This window comes from Trachypithecus francoisi, unplaced genomic scaffold (assembly GCF_009764315.1).
Source record: "Trachypithecus francoisi isolate TF-2019V2 unplaced genomic scaffold, Tfra_2.0 Lachesis_group8, whole genome shotgun sequence".
In the NCBI taxonomy this organism is placed as follows: domain Eukaryota; kingdom Metazoa; phylum Chordata; class Mammalia; order Primates; family Cercopithecidae; genus Trachypithecus; species Trachypithecus francoisi.
The window spans coordinates 54379830-54397207 of record NW_022681473.1 but is presented as its reverse complement, the minus strand read 5'-3'; the positions used below and the strand labels follow the sequence as shown (position 1 = coordinate 54397207).

Genomic DNA, 17378 nt, shown 5'->3' with positions numbered 1-17378 from the left:
TATCTTAATTGATAAAATGTCTCTTCATGTCTTTTGTTTTTGTTTATTTTCTAATTGGATTTTTTTTTTTTTTTTACTGTTGAGTTTTAGGAATTTTTTTTGTTTTGGTAGGGGGACAGGATCGGGCTCTGCGACCCAGGCCGGAATACAGTGGTGCAATGATAGCTCACTGAAACCTTAAACTCCTGGGATCAAATGATCATGTGGCTTCAGCCTCCCAAGTAGCTAGGATGCCTGGCTAATTTTGTATTTTTTTAGAGACAGAGTCTCACTATGTTCCCCAGGCTGGTCTCGAACTTCTGGTCTCAAGCAGTCCTCCCTTCTTGGCCTCCTAAAGTGCCGGGATTACAGGCATGAGAATTCTTTACATATTCTAGATGCTAGTCCTTTGCTGAAGTTTAATATTGTTCTATTTATCTATTTTGGTTTTTGTTGCCTGTGTTTTTGAAGTTTTAGCCATAAATCTTTGCCTGGACTAATGTCCTGAAGCATTTCTTCTATTTTATCTTTTAGTATTTTTTATAATTTTGGGTCTTAAGTTTATGTTTTTAATTCATTTTGAATTGATTTTTGTATGTATGATGCCTCCAGCTTTGTTCTTGTTGCTTAGGATTGCTTTGTCTAATCAGGGTCTTTTTTGGTTCCATACGCATTTTAGGATTTTTTTTTTTTTTGAAACCGAGTCTCGCTCTGTCACCAGGCTGGAGTACGGTGGTACAATCTTGGCTCGCTGCAACCTCTGCCTCTCAGGTTCAAGTGATTCTCCTGCCTCAGCCTCCTGAGTAGCTGAGACTACAGGTGCCTGCCATCATGCCCGGCTAATTTTTCTATTTTTAATAGAGACGGGGTTTCACCATGTTGGCCAGGATGGTCTCTATCTCTTGACTTTGTGATCCACCTTCCTCAGCCTCTCAAAGTGCTGGGAATATAGGCGTGAGCCACTACACCCAGCCCAGGATTTTTTTTTTTTTTCTATTTCTATAAAGAATGTAATTGGTATTTTTATAGGGCATGCATTGAATCTGTAAATTGCCTTAAGTAGTATGGCCATTTTAACAATATTAATCCTTCCAATTCATGAGGATGAGATGTCTTTCCATTTTTTTGTGTCCTCTTCAATTTCTTTCATTGGTGATTTATAGATTCCCTTGTAGAGGTCTTTCACTTCCTTGGCTAATTTATTCCTAGGCATTTTGTTTGTAGCTATTGTAGGGATTATTTTATTGATTTGTTTTTTGTGTAGTTTGTTATTGGTATATAAAAATGCTACTGATGTTTGTATGTTGATTTTGTATCCTGCAACTTTACTGATTTCATTTATTGGTCCTAAAAGTTTTTTGGCAGTGCCTTTAGGTTTTTCTATATATAAGATCATGTCATCTACAAAGAGGGGCAATTTGACTTCCTCTTTTACTTTTTTTTTTTCCTAAGATAGAGTTTTGCTCTTGTTTCCCAGGCTGGAGTGCAATGGCACAATCTCTGCTCACTGCAACCTCAGCCTCCTGGGTTCAAGTGATTCTACTGCCTCAGCCTCCTGAGTAGCTGGGATTACAGGCATGCACCACCACACCAGGCTACTTTTCGTATTTTTAGTAGAGACAGGGTTTTGCCATGTTGGCCAGACTGGTCTCGAACTCCTGACTTCGGGTGATCTGCCCACCTTGGCCTCCCAAAGTGTTGGGATTACAGGCGTGAGCCATGGTGCCCAGCCACACTTCCTCTTTTTCAATTTGGATGCTTTTTATTTCTCTCTTTTGCATGATTGCTTGGATAGGACTTCCAGTACTATGTTGAATAAGTGTAGTGAAAGTGAGAATTTTTGTCTTGTTCTAGTTCCTAGAGGAAAGGCTTTCAGCTTTTCTCACTGAGTAGGTTAGCTGTGGGTTTGTCATATATGGCCTTTAGTATGTTTTGGTATGTTCCTCCTGTGCCTAATTTGTTGAGAGTTTTTATTGTGAAGGGATCAAATGCTTATCTACATCTGTTGAGATAATCACATAGTTTTTTTGATGTGATGCAACTGTTACTGTGATATATTAATTCAACTGGTATCATAACAATCAATGAGCGGTAGGAAATTCCCTATTCCATTTTTATTTGTTTGCTTGCATCAACATTTTCTTTCTTTATTGGGCAACCAATTTAGTAAAGCCTTTTGCCAGATAATGGAGATAACATTATTCTTTATCTGAGGTGGGATGATTGCTTGAGTCCAGGAGTTTGAGACCAGCCTGGATGTCATGGCAAAACCTCATCTCTACAAAAGATACAAAAATTAGCCGGGCATGGTGGTATACGCCTATAGTCCCAGCTACCCAGGTGGCTGAGGCAGGAGGATTGCTTGAACCTGGGAGGCAGAGGTTGCAGTGAGCCGAGAACATGCTACTGCACTCCAGCCTGGGCAAGAGAGTGAGACTGTCTAAAAACAAACAAATACAAAACAAAAATGATTATTTATATGTGAGAACTTATTTCTGTCATTTTGTTGTTTTGTGCTTGTCTGTATATCCTTTGTCCCTTTCTTCCTCTTTTACTGTTTATCATTGAGGTTTAGTGGATTTCTGTAGTGGTAATGTTTGACTTCTTCCTCTTTCTTATTTATGTATCTACTGTACCAGTTTTACATTTGCATGTGTTTGCTTGATGGCAAATATTGTCCTTTTGCTTTCAGATATAGGACTGACTTAAGCCTGTCTTGTAAGACCAGTCTAGTGGTGATGAGTTCCCTCAGTTTTTGCTTGTCTGGCATTTTATTTCTCTTCATTTTTGAAGGATAGCTTTGCTGGGTTTAGTATTTTTGGCTGATAGTGTTTTAAACATACCATTCTATTCTCTTCTGGCCTGTAAAGTTTCTGCTGAGAAATCTGCTGTTAGACTGATGGGGATTCCCTTATACGTGACTTGATGCTTTTATCTTGCTCTTTTTAGAATTCTCTCTTTGTCTTTGACTTTTGACAGTTTGACTATAATATGTCTTTGAGAAGACCTTTTTGGTCGAAGCTATTCGAGGATCTCTGAGCTGTATCTGGGATGTCTAAATCTCTTGCCAGACTTGGGAAATTGTCAGCTATTATTTTGTTAAATAGATTTCCTATGCCTTTGCTCATTTCTCTTCCTTCTGAAATTCCCAGAATTTGAACATTTGGTCACTTTATGGTGTTCTATATGTTATGTAGGCTTTCTTCATTTTTTTTTTTTTTTCTAAGCTGTCTTCAAGTTCAGAAATTCCCTCCCCTTCCCCTTCCCCTTCTCCTTCCTTCTTTCTTTTCTTCTTTCTTTCTTTTCTTTCTTCCTTTCTTTTTTCCTGAGATGGAGTCTCACTCTATCACCAAGGCTAGAGTGCAGTGGCGCAATCTCAGCTTACTGCAACCCCCACCTCCTGGGTTCAAGTGATTCTCCTGCCTCAGCTCCTGAGTAACTGGGACTACAGGTGTGTGCCACCATGCCCAACTAATTTTTGTATTTTTAGTAGAGACATGGTTTCACCATGTTGGCCAGGCTGGTCTCAAACTCCTTACCTCAAGTGATCTGCCCACCTCGGTCTCCCAAAGTCTTAGGACTACAGGCATGAGCCAATGTGCCCAGCCAGAAATTATTTCTTTTGCCTGATCTAGTCTGTTGTTGAAGTTGTCTATAGTATTTTAGTATTTTTTATTTCATTCATTGAATTCTTCAGTTCCAGGATTTCTGTGTGTGTGTGTGTGTGCGTGTTTTTTTTTTTTTTTAGACAGCGTCTCACTCTGTTGCCCAGGCTGGAGTAACTTGGCTCACTGCAAGCTCCGCCTCCTGGGTTCACACCATTCTCCTGCCTCAGCCTCCTGAGGAGCTGGGAGTACAGGTGCCCACCACCACACTCGGCTAATTTTTTTGTATTTTTTAGTAGAGACGGGGTTTCACCGTGTTAGCCAGGATAGTCTTGATCTCCTGACCTCGTGATCTGTCCACCTCGGCCTCCCAAAGTGCTGGGATTACAGGCATGAGCGACTGTGCTCGGTCACCTGTTTGTTTTTTATTAAATGATACCTATTGCATTGTTGAATTATTATTTTTTTTATTTTTATTTTTTTGAGAGAGTCTCGCTCTGTCTCCAGTGGCACGATCTTGGCTCACTGCAAGCTCCACCTCCCGGGTTCAGGCCATTCTCCTACCTTCCGAGTAGCTGGGACTACAGGCACCCACCACCATGCTCAGCTATTTTTTGTATTTTTCTTTTAGTAGAGACGGAATTTCACCGTGTTAGCCAGGATGGTCTCGATCTCCTGACCTTGTGATCTGCCTGCCTCAGCCTCCCAATCATAAATTGTTTCCTTGATTTCTGTTTTTTACCTGTGTTCTTTTGTAACTCACTGAGTTTCTCATTCTTTTCAAGCATTTCATAAATTTCCTTTTTTTTCAGATCTGTTATCAGAGAATTATTGTGTTCCTTTGGAGTTGTTGTGTTTTGTGTATGTGTTTGTGTGTGTGTGTGTGTGTGTGTGTGTGTGTGGTTTGAGACAGGGTCTATCTTTGTCACCCAGGCTAGAGTGCAGTAGTGTGATCATAGTTCGCTGCAGCCTCAATGTCTTGGGCTCAAGGGATCCATCTGCCTCAGTCCCCCAAGTAGCTAGGACTATGGGCATACACCACCAGGCCTGGCTAAGTTTTTATTTGTCATAGAGATAGGGTCTTGCTATGTTGCCTAGGCTGGTCTGCAACTCCTGGCCTTTAGCAATTCCCCTTGTTGCCTTATTAAGCACTTATTTATCTGTCAGGCACTTTATTTTATTTTATTTTATTTTATTTTATTTTATTTGAGATGAAGTCTCACTCTATTGCCCAGTTTGGAGTGCAGTGGCACAATCTCGGCTCACACCCTGCCTCTTGGGTTCAAGCAATTCTCATGCCTCAGTCTCCCGAGTAGCTGGGATTACAGGTTGCATCACCATGCTCGGCTAATTTTTTGTGTTTTTAGTAGAGATAGTATTTCACCATGTTGATCTTGAACTCCTGACCTCAGGTGATCTGCCCCCCTCAGACTCCCAAAGTGCTGGGATTACAGGTGTGAGTTATCACACCCAGCCTCCAGTGCCTTTGAATAATTTAAATTTTTTTTTCCAGATTTTATTATTGTTATCTAAACGAGGGTTAGTATAACCAAGGTACTCTGCCAGTATGGGCAGATGAAAGTCCCTAGTTACTGAATTTTGTGTGTTGATCTTTATAAAAAATTTTAATTTGAAAACATTTAAATAGTTTTTGGAATACAGGACAAGTTCTTTAGTGGTGATTTCTGGGATCTGCTGCACCTGCCACCTGAGCAGTGTACATTGTATAAAATATGTAGTCTTTTATCCCTCTTCCACCCTTCCCCCACCCCAAGTCTCAACATTCTGTTAATTCATTCTTATGCCTTTGCATCCTCCTAGCTTAGCTCCGCCCCACTTATAAGTGAGAACATATGATATTTAGTTTTCCATTCCTGAGTTACCTACCTTAGAATAATGGCCTCCAGCTTCATCCAAGTTGCTGCAAAAGACATTATTTTATTTTTTTTTATGGTTGAGTAGTGTTCCATGGTATATATATATACACCATATTTTCTTTATCCACTCGTTGGTTGATGGGTACTTAGGTTGGTTCCACATTTTTGTAATCGTGAGTTGTGCTGCTATAAACATGTGTGTACATGTGTCTTTTTCATATAACGACTTGTTTTCTTTTGTGTAGATACCCAGTAGTGGGATTGCTGCATTGAGTAGTAGTTCTATTTTTAGTTCTTTAAGGAATCTCCATACTGTTTTCCTTAATGGTTGTACTAGTTTACATTCCCACCAGCAGTGTAAAAGTGTTCCCTTTTCACCATACCCACACCAACATCTATTGATTTTTGACTTTTAAAGTATGCCCATTCTTGCAGGATTAAAGTGGTATCTCATTGTGGTTTTAATTTGCATTTCCCTGCTAATTAATGTTGTTGAACATTTTTTCATATGTTTATTGCCACCTTTTTTCTTTTTTTTTTTTTTTTCTCTTTGAGACAAGAGTTTTACTCTGTTACCCAGGCTGGAGTACAGTGATGTTATCTCAGCTCAGTGCAACCTCTGCTTTCTGGGCTCAACTGATCCTCCAGCCTCAACCTTCCAAATAGATGGGACTACAGGTATGAGCCACCATACCTGGCTAATTTTTGTACAGATAGGTTTTCATCATGTTGCCCAGGCTGGTCTTGAACTCCTGAGCTCAAAGTGACTCACCTACCTCAGCCTCCAAAAGTGCTGGGATTACAGGCTACTATGCCCAGCCTGTATATCCTCTTTTGAGAATTTTCTATTCATATTCCTTGCCCATTTTTCAATAGGCTTTTTTTTTTTTTCTTTGTTTGAGTTCCTTGTAGATTCTGGTTATTAGTCCTTTGTTGGATGCATAGTTTGCAAATATTTTCTCCCACTCTGTGAGTTGTCTGATTACTCTGTTGATTATTTCTTTTGCTGTGCAGAAGCTCTTTGTTTAATTAGGTCCCATTTATTTATTCTTGTTTTGTTGCATTTGCTTTTGGGTTCTTAGTCATGAATTCTTTGCCTAAGCCAACGTCTAGAAGAGTTTTTCTGATGTTATCCTCTAGAATTTTTATGGTTTCAGGTCTTAGATTTAAGTCTTTGATCCATCTTGTGTTGATTTTTGTGTAAGCTGAGAGATGAGGATCCAGTTTCATTCTCTAAAGGTGGCTTGCCAGTTTTCCCAGCTCCATTTATTGAATAGAGTATCCTTTCCCTAGTTTACATTTTTGTATGTTTTGTCAAAGATCAGTTGGCTGTAAGCATTTGGTCTTATTTTTGGATTCTCTATTCTGTTACATTGGTATACATGCCTATTATTATACCAATAACATGCTGTTTTGATAACTATAGCCTCATAGTGTAATTTGAAGTCAGGCAATGTGATGCCTCCAGATTTGTTCTTTTTGCTTAGTATTACTTTGCCTATGTGGGCTCTTTTTTGGTGCCATATGAATTTAAGAATTGCTTTTTTTTAGTTTTGTGAAGAATGATGATAGCATTTTGGTGGGAATTACATTGAATCTGTAGAGTGCTTTAGGGAGTATGGTCATTTTCACAATATTTATTCTACTTATCCATTAGTATGGCATGTGTTTCCATTTGTTTGTGTCATCTATGACTTCCTTCAGGAATGTTTTATAGTTTTCCTTGCACAGATCTTTCACCTCCTTGGTTTAGTATATTCCTGAGTATTGTATTGCATTTTGCAGCTGTTGTAAAAGGGATTGAGCTCTTGATTTGGTTCTCAGCTTGGTTATTGGCTACTGATTTGTGTACATTGATTTTGTATCCTAAGACTTTACTGAATTCATTTATCAGATCTAGGAGACTTTTGGATGAGTCTTTAGGGTTTTCTAGTTATACGATCATATAATCAGTGAACAGCAACAGTTTGATTTCCTTATTTCTATTTGGATGTCCTTTATTTCTTTCTCTTGTCTGATTTCTGTAGCCAGCCCTTCCAGTAGTATGTTGAATAGAAGTGGTGAAAGTGGCATCTTTGTCTTGTTCCAGTTCTCGGGGGGAGTGCTTTCAACTTTTCCCCATTCAGTATTATGTTGGATATGAGTTTGTCATATATGGCTTTTATTATTTTGAGTTATGTCCCTTCTATGCCTATTTTGTTGAGAGTTTTTATCATAAAGTGATACTGGATTTTATAAAATGCTTTTTCTGCATCTATCGAGATGATCCTGTGATTTTTGTTTTTAATTCTGTTTCTGTAATGTGTCACATTTACTGACTTGTATACATTAAACCGTTCCTGTATCTCTGGTATGAAAACCACTTGATCATGAAGTATCTTTTGATATGTGGTTGGATTTGGTTAGCTAGGTTTTTTTTTTTTTTCTTTTTAGGATTTTTGCATCTATGTCCATCAGGGATACTGGTCTGTAGTTTTCTTTTTTTGTTAAGTTGTCTCCTGGTTTTGGTATTTGGGTGATACTGGCTTCACAGAATGACTTAGGGAGGATTCCCTTTTTCTCTACTTTTGGAATAGTTTCAGTTGGATTGGTACCAATTCTTCTTTGAATGTCTGATAGAATTCGACTGTGAATCCATCTGGTCTTGGACTTTTTTTTGTTGGCAATTTTTAAAAGTTACTCATTCATTGTTACCGCTTGTTGTTGGTCTGTTCCAGGTTTCTATTTCTTCCTGATTGAATCTAGGAGGCTTGTATATTTCCACAAATTTGTGTGTTGATCTTGTATTTGCCCATTCTTTACTAAATATCTTATTAGTTCTAATATTTCAGCTATAAATGGTATTTCCCTTTCTCATATTGGTACCTCTTAATTACTTTTCTTATCAAATCTTATCTTCTACAATGTATAGTCTAAACTTGGAGATGACACAGCAGGTATCCTTGTCTTGTTCCTGACTTTAGTGAGAATACTTCCAGTGTTTCATCATGAAAGCATGATATTTTATGTAGGCTTCTAATAATTCTTTGTGAGGGAATTTCTCTTTTTAAAATTAGAAATAAGTATTTAATCTTTAAAATGCTGTTTTTAGCATTTATCAAGATGAATACATGATTTTCTCCTTCAATCTGAGTTTATGTAATTAATTACATTAAACATTTCCCAGTGTTGAGGCAACCTCACTTTCTTAGAAGCAATCCTGTTGGGTCATGATGAATTGATTTTTAAAAATATTATAATATTAGATTTAATTAGGTAATACATTATTTATCATTTTAAAATTCATATTTGTAATTGAGACTTGCCAGAAATTTCTTCTTTTGTTTTCATGGTCTGTTGTCCTCCAGCTTTGACATCAGGTTTATGCTAATTTTTAACAGATACTTAGCCTGCCAACTTGATGTTATCCACAGTAACGTCTCCCTGTAAGATTTCTGAAGAGATTGGTGTGAGGTAGATATTATTATCATCATTTTTTTCAGATGTGGTAACTGAGGCACATTGAGAATTATAGTGTCTAATGTTCATGATGTAAGTCAGTGACTAGCAAACTACTTCGAGCTTAATACTTCTTATTTATGAAATACTACAATTATTCTTTTAATTTCTGGGGTTGAGAGTAGAGCAAGGAATATTTAAGTACTCCTCTGATCCTCTCCAGCTACCCAAACTAATATTGTTGTTTATTTCTGTTTCTCTCTGTTTTCACTAGGCTAGGAATGATCTGTGAATGTAGGACCACAATTCTTAAATTCATACGGCACCAAAAAAGAGCCCACATAGGCAAAGTAATACCAAAAGATTTGCAGTCTTCCTCTGACGCTGTGGAGAGTTTCTAGAAATGAAACAGATATATGGCCTTGGGTCCTTTTTTTTTTCTCTTTTTTTTAAAATAGAGATGAGCATCTCACTATGTTGCCCAGGGTAGTCTCAAACTCCTGACCTCAAGCAATCCCCACCCCAACCCCACCTCTCAAAGTGATGGGATTACAGGCATAAACCACCATGCCTGGCCAGAAGGTGCTTTAACACCAAATCTCAAAATTGTTCAGAAGAGAAACATTGAGCATGAACACCATCTGTGCAAGTCATTTACCTATTGCCCCTCACCTCTAAATCCACCTTCTGTACTCTTCCCTGTAATGATGGGGACTAGTTATCTTCAAACTGTTTCTCAGACTTCTTTGTAAGCTTGCTTCCTGTTCGGTTCTGCCAATAGGGGTCACTAGAGAGAGACTGGGAGGCAGAAGGAGAGGAGAACATATTTCCTGTTTTTTACTGTTCTTGTTAATGTTGCTTACAGGACCAGCAATGCTTCTTCACCTAGAGGCACTTCCCCGAGCAGTGGCAGTTGGTTCTAGCCTTCCGCTTCTTTCAGCACTACCGGAATCAGCCTCAGTGATTCTGCCTTTACCCGCTCAGAGATTACCAACAGCAGCCAGATGGTTCTACCTTCCACAAAGATTGTGGTTGCAATTCTGGGCTTCTAAGTTCTGGTTACTTCATATTTTTCCTTTTGTTCCTCCAGCCCTAGAGGTGGTAGCTGCTTCCTGAAGTTATTATTTCTAGAGGACTTTTGCTTTTTCAGCCTTTGTATCATGCTTTTTCAGCCCTCTAATGCCTGTGTAACCAATTTCCCTGTAATAAATAAATTTCCTCCATTGAAATACCTAGTGTGTTTTTTTGTTTGTTTGTTTTTCTGACTGGACTCTGACATAAAGAGGGACTGCTCATTATATGCCAGCTCAGAACCACTTAATTATGAAAGTAGTATATTCATTCTTTTTCACTCCTCCAAAAATTCTGAGATTAATTTGTAGATATTGCTGGCCTTGAATGAAGTGCTTAGTTCCTTGCCAATGGAAAACAAGATTCTGGTAATCTATAACATAAGTAGGATCATGATTAATTAAAGTATCATCTGTGGTTTCTTGGGAAAAAATACCTATTGAAGTAGTTGTCTTCAGGGATCAAGTGGCTGTTGCATTTTACCATTGTGGTAGTACAGATAACAACAAGGACTGTGAGTAGAATGACATCTATGACTGCACTGGAAACCTTACAGACAGAAAATGACAAATTGAAGGCTTTGAAGTCTAAGTTCAAGTCAAATTCAGACAGAGAACTTCTATAGCAACTTTGAAAAAAGTTTCTGATTTCTTATAGCTATAAGATCAACATTATTAAAAATATAACTAGGTGGGTTGCAGAATTAAAATGGAAATTAAATTTAGAGACTCATTAAATCATTTATTTGACAATCAGGGCACTGGGAGCAAGCGGGATTCTAAGACTTGCACTGGACTTGGATGAAGCTAAATGCCCAGGTCCCTCGGAATAAGCAGAAGCAGCCCCTCTTATAACAGAGAAGATTACCGGGCGCGGTGGCTCACGCCTGTCATCCCAGTACTTTGGGAGGCTGGGGAGCGCAGATCACCTGAGGTCGGGAGTTTGAGACCAGGCTGACCAACATGGAGAAACCTCATATCTACTAAAAAAATACAAAATCAGCCAGATGTGGTGGCACATGCCTGCAATCTCAGCTACTTGGGAGGCTGACGCACGACAATCGCTTGAACCCGGGAGGCTGAGGTTGCAGTGAGCCGAGATTGCACCATTGCACTCCAGTCTGGGCAACAAGAGCGAAACTCTGTCTCGGTGGGGGGTGGGTGGAAAGGCCGGTGGCTCATGCCTGTAATTCTAGCACTTTGGGAGGCCAAGGCGGGTGGATCACCTGAGGTCAGGAGTTTGAGACCAGCCTCAACATGGAGAAACCCCGTCTCCACTACAAATACAAAATTAGCCAGGCATGGTGGTACATGCCTGTAATCCCAGTTACTCAGGAGACTGAGGCAGGAGAATTGCTTGAACCCGGGAGGCAGAGGTTGCGGTGAGCCGAGATCGCACCATTGCACTCCAGCCTGGGCAACAAGAGCAAACTCCGTCTCAAACAAACAAACAAACGAAAAACCAGAGAAGATTGACCTTTCCTTCTTGAAAACTCTATAACCAATTCATCTGAAGCAGCTGACTTACAAGGGATACTTATTATCCTCAAGACCCGTCCCCACTGCTGATTATTTTTTAGTCTAGACCCAAACTTGAGTTAGATCTCAGCATGCTCAACAGAATGGAGATTCAGACCTGGGGAGAAATTGCCTATACTAAAAAAAAAAAAAAAAAAAAAATGCAGGATTTTGATAATTCATATAGAAGAAACCAAGAAAATATGTGTGAGAAGAGATTCCAAGGGTGTTAGGCTAAAAGGAACAGAATATAATTTTGTCTCGGGATTAATATATTGATATGAGAACATTTACCAGATAGTCTAGATTTAATGTTTTAGATAAAGCTAGAAATGGCTCTAATAGCTTGCTGGAATGACTAAATTTTTGACTCACTGATGGCCTACATTCAATGAAGTTTGGTGCCAGAACTTCTCTTGCATAATATATGAAAGGACTCCAAAAGCTAAAGAAGTAGGAATGTTGGAATAGATTTTCATATGAGACCAGTGTACCCATTTCTCTCTCCTACATCTTTCAAGAAGTCTCAGAGGAGATTTCCTTCCCTAAAGCATAAGGAAAAACATTAATGAGGAAGATATGAGGATCCTTGACAAGCTCTGTGGTGTCTGTTCTTTATAGCCCAGGAATGATCACGGAAGATATTGGCATTGAAATGGACATAATACCACCTTTTATTTACCTTAATAATATTTCTCTGCCCACTTTTCTTTCATAAACACACATGAAGTCCTATTCTCCTGGAGCAAGAGGAATTGCTAGAGGAAGTGAAAAGTGTTTGGATTTCAGATCTCTATTATTTTTGCCACTAACTGCTGCAAAATTTTGTCTAGTTACTCTAGGGAGAGGTGGGAATTTCAAAGATTACTAAAGATAATAGCAGACCTGGCCCAGGTGTTCTCAAATCCTAACTCTTAGTGAAATGAAGATGAAAAACGAGGGCAGTTATACAAGAAACTAAGATAATGTGTTATCATTTGGGACTTCCATTTTTCCAGTTCTCCAGGACCTGTAACTCCACCAATGACACCCTTTTAAAAATTTCAAATTAAGTCACCAGAATTGAGATAGAGAAAGTAGTTAATTTTATCACTCTTCAAAGAAACTACTTTGAATTTTTCTGGAGAGCCAAGCCATTTCACTGATAATTTTAGTAGAATGATTTATGTGTTCTCAGAATTACTGAAACATTATTGACTTACTGAAGGGCCTTATCACTGACATAGTAATAATTTGTTTCCTTCACTGAAAATAAGAAGTCACTTTTAAAACGAAAAGAAAATTTGTGATAGTCTGAAGGAGAATGTATCTTGTAGCAGATTCACATATATCTAAATTTACAAAATTCAATACCAACTTTTTCTTGTCCATAAATGCACCAAACCTTGGTTAATACATAGAACTCTTGGTGATTAAATGCTTAACCATCATCATCTGTAAGAATCCAAATGCTTGTCCTGAGGCTTTGTCTGTGCCTTAAAATCCTGCGTATTACTACTTTACAATCTTTACAACTCAGGGCTTGTAAATCATAGGGCGCTAGGGGAAGAAAGTACCTGCCAGGGTATACAAACTCATGGTACGTTTGCCTAAGGGTAGGGAGTCATAAACTGGCAGCAGGTGATTTTCTTTTCTTTTCATTATCATTTGATCTCCCTACTTTTCTCAAATTTGTATGGGGCCGGGCTAGCAGCTCTGCATATGAGTGGGTTGTATGGGAATGCTTTCATTTTCTCCCCTAAACCTCTCTCAAATGATCACTTTCTAGCATCTACTGATGGATCTTAGGGATGTTCATGTTTCTTAAGAAATTTAGCCCCATAAAAGGTATGAAGAGATTTACCCAAGTAGCAGATAAAGTTAAGGGATGTCACTTCCTTGATGTCAACTCTCCCACTAGGGTTGCAACTGGAACACTATCAATGTTCACTTTTCCAGCCCTCCCGTCTCCTTTTTACCCCTAGCCACGGCAAACATGGAATGAATACAGCACTAATTCTCCACATTTTTTATCTCAAGACCACTTTGCACACTTAAAAATTGAAGATTCAAAGAGCTTTTGTTTGTGAGTGTTATGTCTATTGATAGCTGCTGTATTAGAAATTGAAATGAGAGAAATTTTTAAGAATTGATACATCCTAAAACACAATAACAAACCTACTACATGTTAATATAAATAACACATTTTATGAAAAATTAGAAGAGTAGCATTGTTTTACACTTTTTACAAATTTCCCTAATGACTACTTACCAGAAAACAGTTGGATTCTCACATCTTCTTCTGCAATGGGTCTGTTGCAATATATTGCTTTGGTTGAAGTATATGAATAAAATTCAGCATTACACAGATATGTACTTGAAAAAAGGAGGAGTATTATAATAACTTTTTCGGATAAATGGGGATAATCTTCTTTGATACTACACCAAAACTGGACAAGTCCTAGCTAGTTTCTTAAAGGATGGTTCCAATGTGGAATCTGAAACCATAGCAGTGAAGGCTATGTAGTCTTTCACATTAAAATCTAGTGCCCTATTTTATACCTTGAAAATTTCTATTACCCATGCATGATTTTGTACCATGATGCACTGGCCATTTGGAAAATATTGGTTCATTGAATTATGCCTATCTTTCAAATGTTGACACATTTCTTTGTACAGCATCAAAAATCACATTCATTAATATTACCATTGATTTCATTTAAAAAAAAAGTCATAGTATTGGGATGATGTCAAGCTTATAGTGGCATATACAAGTTTCCCAAAATTCTAAGTTTTGCTTGAAAGATAGAATGTTATCACTGGATACAAATACTGCCAGTTACTTTTCTTGCAGACACACTTCATTCATTTTTGAGAAAATGACAGATACTCAAGTCTGAATTACTGTAGTTTGGTGTCTGTTGTTCTTTCAAGAAAAAAATGGTGTTCCACAAAAAAAGCAGCTAATTCAGCTTGCAGCTCAAACAATTAATTGTACAAGTGCTTTTTCTTGAGAGAATCATTAGATTTTGGTATTCCAAAGAAGTGCCTTATACATCCCATTTGGTCACACAGAATATTAAAAAGACCCAAAGGTTGAGATTTTGATGACATTAATAATTTTTACTGCTTCACCAGGGCATTCTTATGTGAAACAGTTTGTTTTTTTTTTTCCCCTACTCCTGTGAGTACCTGGCGATAAAGAATATAATGACTATTAGTATCAGTTAAGTGTCTGCTTTGGTTTAAATGTTATTGTTTCCTCTAAAATTCATGTGTTGAAAACTTAATCCCTATGCTAACAGTATTGGGAGGTGTATGGATTAATGACGTTATAAAAGGGCTCACAGGAACAAGAGTGGCATTCTCTCATTTCTGCTCTTCTGCCATGTGGGGACCTGGCCTTCTTCCCCTCCAACAGCCACAGCACTCAGGTGCCATTTTGGAAGCAGGGAAACTGGGCTTTCACCTGCCAGTGCCATGATCAGCCTTCAGAATTGTGAGATAATTAATTTCTGTTCCTTATAAATCATCTAATCTCAGTTATTCTGTTATATTAGGTTGGTACAATCACTTTTACACCCACAGTTGTTTTTTTTTTTGCATTATCTATTGGGGGACCAGTCCCCAATATTTCATCGTAGGTTCTATTTTCCCTAAGTGTTGGCTCGTCTGAGAAATAAAGAGAAAGAGTACAAAAAGAGAAATTTTACAGCTGGGCCTCCGGGGGTGCCATCACATATTGGTAGGACCGTGATGGTGACCCTGAGCCACAAAACCAGCAAGTTTTTATTAGGGATTTTAGAAGGGGAGGGGATGTACAAACAGGGAGTAAGTCACAAGGATCACATTCTTCAAAGGACAATAAAAGATCCCAAGGCAAGAACAAAATTAGAATTACTGATGAGGGTCCACATCCTGCTGTGCATGCATTGTCTTGATAAACATCTAAACAGGAAATAGGGTTCGAGAGCAGGCAACTGGTCTGACTAGAATTCACCAGACTGGAATTTTCCAATCCTAGCAAGCCTGGGGGCACTGTAGGAGACCAGGGTGTATTTCAATCTGTATCTCGACCACATAAGACAGACACTCCCAGAGCAGCCTTTCGTAGACCTCCCCCCAGGAATGCATTCCTTCCCCAGGGCTCTCAGTTATTAATATTCCTTGCTGGGAAAAGAATTCAGTGATATTTCTCCTACTCACACATCCGTCTATAGGCTTTCTGTGAGAAGGAAAATATGGCTGTATTCTGCCCGACCCCACAGGCAGTCAGACCTTATGGTTATTTCCCTTGTTCCCTGAAAATCACTGTTATTTTGTTCTTTTTCAGGGTGCACTGATTTCATATTGTTCAAACACACATGTTTTGCAAAGAATTTGTACAGTTAACGCAATCATCACAGGGTCCTGAGGTGACATACATCCTCAGCTTATGAAGATGATGGGATTAAGAGATTAAAGTGAAGACAGGCATAAGAAATTATAAGAGTATTGATTGGGGAAGTGATAAATGTCCATGAAATCTTCACAATTTGTGTTCAGAGATTAAGACAGGCATAAGAAATTATAAAAGTATTAATTTTGGGAACTGATAAATGTCCATTAAATCTTCACAATTTATGTTCTTCTGCCATGGCTTCAGTTCGGGGTCTGGTCCCTGACTTCCCGCAACAATTATCAAAACAAATGTCAATACAGTGAAAAAGGCAAATAACAACTTAGTATTATTTTGAAAATAGTTTTTATCTCACAGGCCTCACACATTTAGAAGTACTGGTCTATAGGTCTACCATATGAGACAGTGACACAATTCTAAAATGTAAGTCTTTTAGTGTAATTCTCTTGAGCTTTCTCCAGCCTACTTTTTATGTTCCTGCTGTGCTAAGTCTGATTTTTTTTTCTATAGGTCTTTTGGGGAAACCTATCTACTTACTTCCCTATTCTCTTCTGCCTGTGTTGAGTGCTCACCCTTGGCACTAACTGTCTTTTTGTCAGTTTGCTCAATTAATCAAATATTTATATTTAGACATATGTTACATATGTTAAAAAATATACATCAAGAATTATATTTGTCCTGTCTGCTTCATATCTTCCGGAAATTCAACATTTATTTGGGGTTCATAGCATTCTTCCTGATTTTTTTTAGCGTTGCTATTTTTTTCTTTTTATATCTTTATTATTTCAATGGCATTTTTGGAAGAAGTGGAAAAACTTTTTTTCCATTTATCATTTTCTTAAATCCAAAAGTATTTCTTCTATTTGGAAATATTGGGAATTTGGACTTTCCACTAGTTTGGATGGATCTTTCTCCCAACTAGTTGACTTGAATAGTGAGGTTTTAGGTACTTTATGACTTGGAGGTGCACTCTTCACGTGACTGTCAACTTTGGCTGTGCTGCTTCCCTCCAGAGTTCACATCAAGGGCAGGGAGGTTATACAAGCCAGAGATGTCATGGTGTATCAGTTTTTCTAGTTGGCTCAATCCCAGAGCAATGCTCTGTTTTTACTCTAAACAATCCCTCACTGAATTTGTCAACAGGGATTGAGTCTGGCTTTTAAGGTCCTGTTTAAAAAATATCTATCCTTTTCAGTATGTTTTCATGACTTCTTTCATGTTTTCTGGTATGAAATTAAGATAAAAATATCTTTCTTTTCACCAAGTTTGAAATCAAGCAAATAGATGAAAATCTTTGTGGGAGAGCTAGTGGAAGGATGGTTGTAGCATGAAAGGAGGCTATGTATCATTAACTGACTGACTAATGCAGAATTCATTAGTCAGTGATGAATTAGTCAATGATGACCTCAAGAAAAGGTCATCATTCACAATGAGTTGTGTTTTTTTTATTGCAATTATTAACAACATATCGAGGTCTTCAAGGCCAGGAAAGATTAGACTCTGTATTGTATTT

General features: G+C 38.2%; 1 long non-coding RNA gene across 1 annotated transcript in view; it reads left to right on the top strand.

Moving 5' to 3' along the window:
* Positions 1 to 10115, top strand: part of LOC117080373 — a 32007-nt gene extending 21892 nt beyond the window's left edge. The window contains exon 4 of the long non-coding RNA XR_004435807.1: positions 9765 to 10115. This is a non-coding gene — a long non-coding RNA (uncharacterized LOC117080373). The remainder of the gene's footprint in view (positions 1 to 9764) is intronic.
* Positions 10116 to 17378: the final 7263 nt, after the last annotated feature.